Source organism: Monodon monoceros, unplaced genomic scaffold (assembly GCF_005190385.1).
Source record: "Monodon monoceros isolate NGI ecotype Baffin Bay Population unplaced genomic scaffold, NGI_Narwhal_1 Super_Scaffold_4, whole genome shotgun sequence".
Classification (NCBI taxonomy): domain Eukaryota; kingdom Metazoa; phylum Chordata; class Mammalia; order Artiodactyla; family Monodontidae; genus Monodon; species Monodon monoceros.
Window position 1 is genome coordinate 70490268 of NW_021703781.1, and position 10904 is coordinate 70501171.

The following is a 10904-nucleotide window of genomic DNA, read 5'->3' on the forward strand; positions in this document are numbered from 1 at the left end:
GTGTCAGGAACTTGGATTTCGGGATCACTCCCACCATTCCCAGAATTGATAAGAGTGACCAACTATGCCTAAACTATTCGTACACACAGTGGGGTTCATGCTGAACACCTGTTTCCTTGTGAGAGGCTGGAATTTTGGTATGTGCTGGGCAGAAGTTGCCTACGTGACCGGCACCTTCAATAAAAACCTTGAGTCTCTAATGAGCTTCCCTGGTCAACAACATTTCACGTGTGCTGTCACAACTTGTCGCTGGAGGAATCAAGTGCATCCTTTGTGACTCCACTAGGAGAGGACTCTTGGAAGCTTGGGCCTACTTTGCTCTGAACATCAGCCCCTGTGCCCTTCCCCTTTGCTATTTGGCTTTGTATCCTCCAGCTGTAATAAATTATAGCCATGAATACAGCTATATGCTGAATCCTGTGAATCCCCTGAACAAATCATTGAATCTGGGGGTGGTCTTGGGGACACCCTACACAGGCTATTCTTCTTTTCGGGGGATATCATTAGTTTATTATAAAAGAGAAACATGGAAATTATTTACATGATGAAATACCTCAGTGGAATGGGCAGCTTCACGTGATGCCATTTCAGCAGTGACTTATTTCAGTCTACATACTTTCCAAGAATGTCACCATCTCTAAGTAAGAAATAATCCTTGTCTAGAACTGCTTTGGTGCCTTAGAGCCCAGTCCGGTAACTACTACTGTTGTTTGCAATACTTTTCCTTGAGATTTTTCTGGAAGCATAATGCCTCTCTTGGTTACAGTTTCCGCTGCACTCTTTTCAACTAATACTTGGTCAAAGAGGGGGAAAAACTTTCTAAATGCCTGTCCTGCCGTGACTCTGGCCACCGTAGTTTAGTTCATACTCTCCACAAGGCTCCTCTTATCTATAACATTAGCATAAAGATTTTTCTTGGTCCAATCCTTATTAGGACGGGCACAGAGGAAGATATGGTTAGCTGCATTTGATCACTGAGAAAACAAGCCCAGAGAAGACTGGTTTAACAGCTAGGAGGGGCAGAGCTGGAATTAGAACTCAAGTTTGTCTGTTTCCACACCCAGCAGTCAATCTTATTGCCAAAGGTTGGGGTGCCTCCCCTCTCTCCACCCTCTACTTCTCCCCCTTAACTCTGGAGAACCTGTCTGGCAGGTCTGACAGGGCTTGGGGGTGAAAGGGGAGGGGGGAAGACGTCAGTTCCAGTCATCCTCCCACCTTCCCAGAGATAACCTCTCCAGCCCTACCCTCTGTCCCACTCCATCCGAGGCTGGCCACAGCCTTCTTTATCCTTCCCTCCCAGTACCCACCACCATCTCCCTCAAATCCTTTGCTTTAGTATCTATCGGTTATCATCTTCATCCTCATTTATTTTCTGAATGCCTCCAGAATGTGCCAGAGACTAAGGTGACACCGATGGGCCTTGGCCACAGGGGGCTGTCCCTAACTTACTCTTAGAGGAAGTACTTAGAGTGCCCACCTTAGGTCCCCACACCCAGCAGAGCCACCCAAGCAGGGCAAGGAGAGGCAATGACTCGGAGGCTCTCATCCTGTTCCACCTCTGAGACTTCTCGCCTTTTTCTCTTTCCGCAAGTGTGGATCTCTAGGTCTGAAATCCCAGAAACAATAGATCTGGTCATGCATTCCCTCTCCTCTTTTCTGTTTTCCCACCTGTTGTAAGGTGGTCACAGGAAAGAACTCTGCTGTGCTTATGTCTGTACACTCTCCCCAGCCTTTATCCCATGTCACAGTCTATTTTGAGGATGCTAGCACGCTGAGCAAAGGAAATCAAGTCTGACTGATTCTACATTCTTGCTAATTTAATGGAAGATGATTACCCAAGCCCAAATACCACATAAAATTATAAAGTATTTTGGGCTAAATGTGTCTCTTTTAAGATTCAGCAAATGACCTTAGTGAACTTGAAAAGACAGGATATCTGGGGTCTATGAATTTAACATATTTTCTTATTTTTTCTGTCTACCATGTTTCTTCAAATCTAGAAATGCCATCAGTGATTAAACACATCATTTTATGAGAAAAAAAAAAGCACTCCCAATTATAATTTTAGGATGCATCCCAATTTCAGAGATTTAAAAATTTGGACTATTAGATGCAAAGAAATACAGGATTTTTTTTTTTTTTTTTGGGTACGCGGGCCTCTCACTGTTGTGGCCTCTCCTGTTGCAGAGCACAGGCTCCGGACGTGCAGGCTCAGCGGCCACGGCTCATGGGCCCAGCCACTCCAGGGCATGTGGGATCTTCCCAGACCGGGGCACCAATCCGTGTCCCCTGCATCGGCAGGTGGACTCTTAACCACTGCGCCACCAGGGAAGCCCCTTCTGCCCATTTTTTGATTGGGTTGTTTATTTTTTTAATATTGAGCTGAATGAGCTGTTTATGTATTTTGGTGATTAATCCTTGGTCCGTTGATTCGTTTGCAAATATTTTCTCTCATTCTGAGGGTTGTCTTTTTGTCTTGTTTGTAGTTTCCTTTGCTTTGCAAAAGCTTTTAAATTTCATTTTGTCCCATTTGTTTATTTTTGTTTTTATTTCCATTACTCTAGGAGGTGGATCAGAAAAGATATTGCTGTGATTTATGTCAAAGAGTGTTCTTCCTATGTTTTGCTCTAAGCGTTTTTTGGTGTCTGGTCTTACATTTAGGTCTCTAATCCATTTTGAGTTTATTTTTGTGTATGGTGTTAGGGAGTGTTCTAATTTCATTCTTTTACATGTAGCTGTCCAGTTTTCCCAGCACCACTTTTTTTTTTTTTTTTTTTTTGCGATATGCGGGCCTCTCCCTGTTGTGGCCTCTCCCGTTGTGGAGCACAGGCTCCGGACGCACAGGCTCAGCGGCCATGGCTCACGGGCCCAGCCGCTCTGTGGCATGTGGAATCCTCCTGGACTGGGGCACGAATCCATGTCTCCTGCATTGGCAGGCAGACTCTCAACCACTGAGCCACCAGGGAAGCCCCCAGCACCACTTATTGAAGTGACTGTCTTTTCTCCACTGTATATCCTTGCCTCCTTTGTCATAGACTAGTTGACCATAGGTGCGTGGGTTTATCTCTGGGCTTTCTATCCTGTTCCATTGATCTATATTTCTGTTTTTGTGCCAGTACCATGTTGTCTTGATTACTGTAGCTCTGTAGTATAGTCTGAAGTCAGAGAGTCAGATTCCTCCCGCTCCGTTTTTTTCCCTCAAGACTGCTTTGGCTATTCAGGGCCTTTTGTGTCTCCATACAAATTTTAAGTTCTAGTTCTAGTTCTGTAAAAAATGCCACTGGTAATTTGATAGGGATTGCATTGATTCTGTAGATTGCTCTGGGTAGTATAGTCATTTTCACAATATTGATTCTTCCAATCCAAGAACATGGTATATCTCTCCATCTGTTGGTATCATCTTTAAGTTCTTTCAACAGTGTCTTATAGTTTTCTGCATACAGGTCTTTTGTCTCCCTAGGTAGGTTTATTCCTGGGTATTTTATTCTTTTTGTTGCAGTGGTAAATGGGAGGGATTCCTTAATTTCTCTTTCAGATTTTCATCATTAGTGTATAGGAATGTAAGTGATTTCTGTGCATTAATTTTGTATCCTGCAACTTTACCAAATTCATTGATTAGCTCTAGTAGTTTTCTGGTAGCATCTTTGGGATTCTCTATGTATAGTATCATGTCATCTGCAAACAGTGACAGCTTTACTTCTTCTTTTCCAATTTGTATTCCTTTTATTTCTTGTTTTTCTCTGATTGCCGTGGCTAGGACTTCCAAAACTATGCTGAATAATAGTGGCGAGAGTGGACATCCTTGTCTTGTTCCTGATCTTAGAGGAAATGCTTTCAGTTTTTCACCATTGAGAATGATGTTTGCTGTGGGTTTGTCATATATGGCCTTTATTATGTTGAGGTAGGTTCCCTCTATGCCCACTTTCTGGAGAGTTTTTATCATAAATGGGTGTTGAATTTTGTCAAAAGCTTTTTCTGCATCTATTGAGATGATCATATGGTTTTTATTCTTCAGTTTGTTAATATGGTGTATCACATTGATTGATTTGTGTATATTGAAGAATCCTTGCATCCCTGGGATAAATACCACTTGATCATGGTGTATGATCCTTTTAATGTGTTGTTGGATTCTGTTTCCTAGTATTTTGTTGAGGATATTTACATCTGTATTCATCAGTGATATTGGTCTGTAATTTTCCTTTTTTGTAGTATCTTTGTCCGGTTTTGGTATCAGGGTAGTGATGGCCTCATAGAATGAGTTTGGGAGTGTTCCTTCCTCTGCAATTTTTTGGAAGAGTTTAAGAAGGATGGGTGTTAGCTCTTCTTTAAATGTTTGATAGAATTCACCTGTGAAACCATCTGGTCCTGGACTTTTGTTCGTTGGAAGATTTTTAATCACAGTTTCAATTTCATTACTTGTGATTGGTCTGTTCATATTTTCTATTTCTTCCTGGTTCAGTCTTGGGAGGTTGTACCTTTCTAGGAATTTCTCCATTTCTTCCAGGTTGTCCATTTTATTGGCATAGAGCTGCTTGTAGTAGTCTCCTTAGGACGCTTTGTATTTCTGCGTTGTCTGTTGTAACTTCTCCTTTTTCATTTCTAATTTTATTGATTTGGGTCCTCTTCCTCTTTTTCTTGATGAATCTGGCTAATGGTTTATCAATTTTGTTTACCTTCTCAAAAAACAAGCTTTTAGTTTTATTGATCCTTGCTATTGTTTTCTTTGTTTCTATTTCATTTATTTCTGCTCTGATATTTATGATTTCTTTCCTTCTGCTAACTCTGGGTTTTGTTTATTCTTTCTCTAGTTCCTTTAGGTGTAAGGTTAGATTGTTTTTTGAGATTTTTCTTGTTTCTTGAGGTAGGCTTGTAAACTTCCCTCTTAGAACTGCTTTTGCTGCATCCCATAGATTTTGGATCATCACGTTTTCATTGTCATTTGTCTCTAGGTATTTTTTGATTTCCTCTTTGATTTCTTCAGTGATCTCTTGGTTATTTAGTAACGTATTGTTTAGCCTCCATATGTTTGTGTTTTTTACGGTTTTTTCCCTGTAATTGATTTCTAATCTCATAACGTTGTGGCCGGAAAAGATGCTTGATATGATTTCAATTTTCTTAAATTTACTGAGGCTTGATTTGTGACCCAAGATGTGATCTATCCTGGAGAATGTTCCATGTGCACTTGAGAAGAAAGTGTAATCTGCTGTTTTTGGATGGAATGTCCTATAAATATCAATTAAATCTATCTGGTCTATTGTGTCATTTAAAGGTTGTGTTTCCTTATTAATTTACTGTTTGAATGATCTCTCCATTGGTGTAAGTGAGGTGTTTAAGTCCCCCACTATTATTGTTGATTTCCTCTTTTATAGCTGTTAGCAGTTACCTTATGTATTGAGGTGCTCCCATGTTGGGTGCATATATATTTATAATTGTTATATCTTCTTCTTGGATTGATCCCTTGATCATTATGTAGTGTCCTTCCTTGTCTCTTGTAACATTCTTTATTTTAAAGTCTTGATATGAGTATTGCTACTCCAGCTTTCTTTTGATTTCCATTTCCATGGAATATCTTTTTCCACCCCCTCACTTTCAGTCTGTATGTGTCCCTAGGTGTGAAGTGGGTCTCTTGTAGACAGCATATAAATGGGTCTTGTTTTTGTATCCATTCAGCAAGCCTGTGTCTTTTGGTTGAAGCATTTAATCCATTCACATTTAAGGTAATTATCCATATGTATCTTCCTATGACCATTTTCTTAATTGTTTTGGGTTTGTTTTTGTAGGTCCTTTTCTTCTCTTGTGTTTCCTGCCTAGAGAAGTTCCTTTAGCATTTGTTGTAGAGCTGGTTTGGTGGTGTTGAATTCTCTCACCTTTGCTTGTCTGTAAAGCTTTTGATTTCTCCATCGAATCTGAATGAGATCCTTGCAGGGTAGAGTAATCTTGGTTGTAGGTTCTTCCCTTTCATCATTTTAAGTATATCATGCCACTGCCTTCTGGCTTGTAGAGTTTCTGCTGAGAAACCAGCTGTTAACCTTATGGGAGTTCCCTTGTATGTTATTTGTTATTTTTCCCTTGTTGCTTTCAATAATTTTTCTTTGTCTTTAATTTTTGCCAGTTTGATTTCTACATGTCTCAGCATGTTTCTCCTTGGGTTTAACCTATATGGGACTCTCTGTGCTTCATGGACTTGGGTGGCTATTTCCTTTCACATGTTAGGGAAGTTTTCGACTATAATCTCTTCAAATATTTTCTCCGGTCCTTTCTCTCTCTCTTCTCCTTCTGGGACCCCTATAATGCGAATATTGTTGCATTTAATGTTGTCCCAGAGGTCTCTTAGGCTGCCTTCATTTCTTTTCATTCTTTTTTCTTTATTCTGTTCCACAGTAGTGAATTCCACCATTCTGTCTTCCAGGTCACTTATCCGTTCTTCTGCCTCAGTTATTCTGCTATTGATTCCTTCTAGTGTATTTTTCATTTCAGTTATTGTGTTGTTCATCTCTGTTTGTTTGTTGTTTAATTCTTCTACGTCTTTGTTAAACATTTCTTGCATGTTCTCCATCTTTGCCTCCATTCTTTTTCCGAGGTCATGGATCATCTTCACTTTCATTATTCTGAATTATTTTTCTGGAAGGTTGCCTATCTCCACTTCATTTAGTTGTTTTTCTGGGGTTTTATCTTGTTCCTTCATCTGGTACATAGCCCTGTGCCTTTTCATCTTGTCTGTCTTTCTGTGAATGTGGTTTTTGTTCTACAGGCTGCAGGATTGTAATTCTTCTTCTCACATTTTCACTATTACTAGTAGCGCTGTATGAAGATCCTTGCACATTCATATTTGTGTCCATGTGTAAGTATGTCCTGAAAGTAAATTGCTGGGTATGCACTTTTCCATTTTGATAGATACTGCCAAACTGCCTTTTAAAAAGGCTTCATTAGGGCTTCCCTGGTGGCACAGTGGTTGAGAATCTGCCTGCCAATGCAGGAGACACAGGTTCGAGCCCTGGTCTGGGAAGATCCCACATGCCACGGAGCAACTAGGCCCATGAGCCACAACTACTGAGCCTGTGCATCTGGAGCCTGTGCTCCCAACAAGAGAGGCCGCGATAGTGAGAGGCCCACACACCGCGATGAAGAGTGGCCCCCGCTTGCCGCAACTAGAGAAAGCCCTTGCACAGAAACGAAGACCCAACACAGCCAAAAATAAATTAATTAATTAATTTAAAAAAAAAGGCTTCATTAACATTTTTTCTTTAAATACATTAAACCCATATTAAACAAAATGGTATTTCCTAGTTAAATCAGAATGAACTACCGCAAACTCTATAAACAATTATGTTCATGTTGCTTTTATCTTTCGTATGAAATTCTAGAGTATGCAGCTGACTTATTAAGGGTTTCTTTCCAATTGTCCCAGATGCCCAGCAAACAAATCCAGGGAGTTTGTGAACTAGTTCTGGACGCTCCACATGTGACTGTGGTTTTCACAGCCCCACAGATCACTGTAAAAGACGAAGCCTGCAGCGTCCACTACAGTACTGGACCCTGTGATGTTCCTCAGGGCATGGATCCTTGTGCTGATTTTTGTGGGGGACCCTGAGTCTCTGAGGAACTCTTGCTCTGGCTCCTCAGGGGAACCAGTTGCCTCAGGAGCAGCAGGTTAGTAGGGCTGGTTTCAGGGTCCATCACCCAATGCACACAGACCCCGTGTCACTTTCTCTCCTTGGAGGTGTTGGGATCCCTTCAGGTGTCTGGCACATTTCCTCTTAAACTCCCAAAAACACAAAAGGAGGTGACTATATGTCTTAATCACAGATGTGGGAACTATTGCCCATCCAAGGAAGACTATCTAGGTGAACTCAATGGCCCCACCCGTTTACTGCAGAGATAATGACTCAAAGGTAATTTTCTCAAACTTCTCTGTTGTAAGAGAACAGGGGGAAAGCCCTACAGAAATATAATATCCAGCAGAGCACTCCATATGTATCTAAAACGAATTGCCTAAGAGTAGCTATATTAGTTTGCTAGGGCTGCCATAACAAAGTACCACAGACTGGGTGGCTTAAACAACAGAAATTTAATTTTTCACCATTCTGGAGGCTAGAAGTCCGGGAAAAAGGTGTCAGCAGCTTTGGTTTCTCCTGAGGCCTCTCTCCTTGGCTTTCACAGCCGCCTCTCTGGTCCTCACGTGGCTTTTTCTCTATGTGAGCTCATCCCTGCTATCTACTTGTGGGTCCAAATTTCCTCTTAAAAGGACACAGGTCAGGTTGCATTAGAACCCACACTAACAGCCTCATTTTAACTTAATCACTTCTTTAAAGGCCCTATCTCCAAATAAGTCACATTCCAAGGCAGTGGGGGTTAGGACCATGCTATGTAACAATGGGTAATTTCAGCTCATATCAGTAGCTGCTATATGTGATTTTATACAGTTATCCTAGTTGACTGGGTGGCAGTGGCCTTCACTAAAAGCAGGTACTTAAGGCACAGATGATTGATGCAGGCTGATGTATTATTGAGCCTGTTAAAGGGAATCCACAAGAGGATCTGTTTTCCTTGTAAACACTTTTTCTGTAGAACCCCACTAGACATTTCAAAGGCCAATGAAACAGGAGTGCAAATGTCTGCTTGGCTTACAAACTGATTCTGACTCTGCATCCCACTCCTCAGCCCCCAATACTTGCGTATTTTCTGTGGGAACTAGAAATATTAACAACTATTTACTACAATAGTGAGCACAGGGAATCCAAAAGTGCATGCCCTCCAGGAGATCAGTCTAATGGGAGAAACAGAAGAGCCATATACACACCTAAATATACACCAATCCTAGCTCTACGGCCAAATACTATTAGGCTTTGGAAGAGAGACAATGTAGTTTTGCCTGGGTTTAGGGAAGAAATCATACTTGAGACTTGATGATGAAGAATTTCTCAAGGTAAAGAGCAGGTGGAATGAGGAGACTTTTAAAATATAGCAGCACTGTAATGATACAGTAAAAAACAGGAAACAAACTTAATGTCCATCAACAGACAATGGAAATAATCATATTTTCACACGCAAAATATCACTCAACAGTTAAAATTACTGAACCAGAGCTATAAATATTAACTTGGATAAATCATAACGCTGAGCCAAAAAAATAGAAGGAAAAAAGAAGAGCACTTTACAAACGAATACAAACAGCACGCCGTACCATGGGAGGCTGTGTAGCACGGTGACCCGGTGTGTGGCTAGAATCCCACCGCCTGGTGTCACATCCTGGCACTGCCACTTGTTATCCTGAGCAAGTTGCATCTCCTTTCAGCTTTCTCACCTGTAAATTGGGGATCATAATAGGACTTACAGGCAGGGGTACTGTGAGGATTTATGGAAGTAATACAAGTAAAGCACAGAGAACAATGCCTGCCACCCAATAAATGTTAACTATTGTTGCAATGGTATAAAGTTTTAGAAGGAGTATAATATTTTGTTGAGTGATACATACACATATACCAAAGTTTAAAAACATACAGGAAAACAACAATTAACAAATTTAGAATAGTGGTTACCTCTGTAGGATAGGGAAGTTTAAGAGATTAAGGAAGAGAAGGAGAGTGCTTCAACTACATTTGTAATACTATGTTTCCTTTTACTTTATTACTTTTAGTTTTTGACCCCTCCTCGACGCATGGGGATCTTAGTTCCCTGAGATCCAACCTGCTGCCCCTGAAGTGGAAGCACGGGGTCTTAACTACTGGACTGCCAGGGACGTCCTTGTAATACTTTATTTCTTAAGCTGGGTGGTAACCATATGTTTTTCTTAGATTGGTATGTGTGTATGAAATATGTCATATTAAAAATAAAAAATTTTTTTAAAGATCAAATGAGATGAGGGTGGGATTGTATTCCTATAGACTCCAAAGATATTTCCCTGATTAGTTTTGTGTGATTTGGGTTTAGAGGCACAGAGAATCCGAAAGGAAAGATCCTGCAGCCACCCAAACTGTCTGGCTCCTTCCCATCATTCAGATCTTGGTTCAAATATGCCTTCCTGAGGGAAGCCTTCTTAACACCCATTTCAGATCAGCGCACCCCTATCCAGTCTCTAACAAACGGCACTATTTTATTGAATAGGCTTATCCCTCTGGGCTGTTTTAGTAAGTTCCCCATTGGAATGCTCTGTCTTAGTCAATACTATATTTCTAAAGCCATTTTATTTTTATTTTTTTAAATTAATTTATTTATGGCTGCGTTGGGTCTTCGTCGCTGCGCACGGGCTTTCTGTAGTTGCGGCGAGCGGGGGCTACTCTTCGTTGCAGTGCGCGGGCTTCTCATTACGGTGCCTTCTCTTGTTGAGGAGCATGGGCTCTAGGCGTGCTGGCTTCGGTAACTGTGGCATACGGACTCAGTAGTTATGGCTCGTGGCCTCCAGAGCGCAGGCTCAGTAGTTGTGGCGCACGGGCTTAGTTGCTCCGCGGCATGTGGGATCTTCCTGGACTGGAACCCATGTCCCCTGCATTGGCAGGCGGACTCTTAACCACTGCACCACCAGAGAAGTCCTAAAGCCATTTTAAATCCTCAATTATTTTTTTTGTTTTGGATGGCTGGATGAATAAGGGACTGAATGAATGGAGTCCATTCCTTCATCCTCAGGACGCCTCTTTTGAGCCAGACTGGAGGGCAGAGGTAGAATGAGGAAAGCCTGAAGAGAAGAGCGAAGATTGGAGTGGGCTGAGGAGGGAGCGGAATGAAGATCTGGAGCAGAGAAATGAGGGAGATCTCTGAGGGTGAGGAGCCTACGGTGAAGGTGAACGGAGGGGCACACCCCTGGCAGAGCGCGGCGGAGGCGGGGGCCTCCAGTGCGGGGGCGGGGCCTGGAGGGAGGGAGGCGGGGCGGGAGCCTGCGGGGCGGGGGCCTGCGGGAGGGCGGGTCC

The 10904-nt window shown here is 41.9% G+C and overlaps 1 pseudogene; it reads right to left on the bottom strand.

Moving 5' to 3' along the window:
* Positions 1-603: 603 nt before the first annotated feature.
* On the bottom strand, positions 604-1261 carry LOC114908578 (annotated as a pseudogene).
* Positions 1262-10904: the final 9643 nt, after the last annotated feature.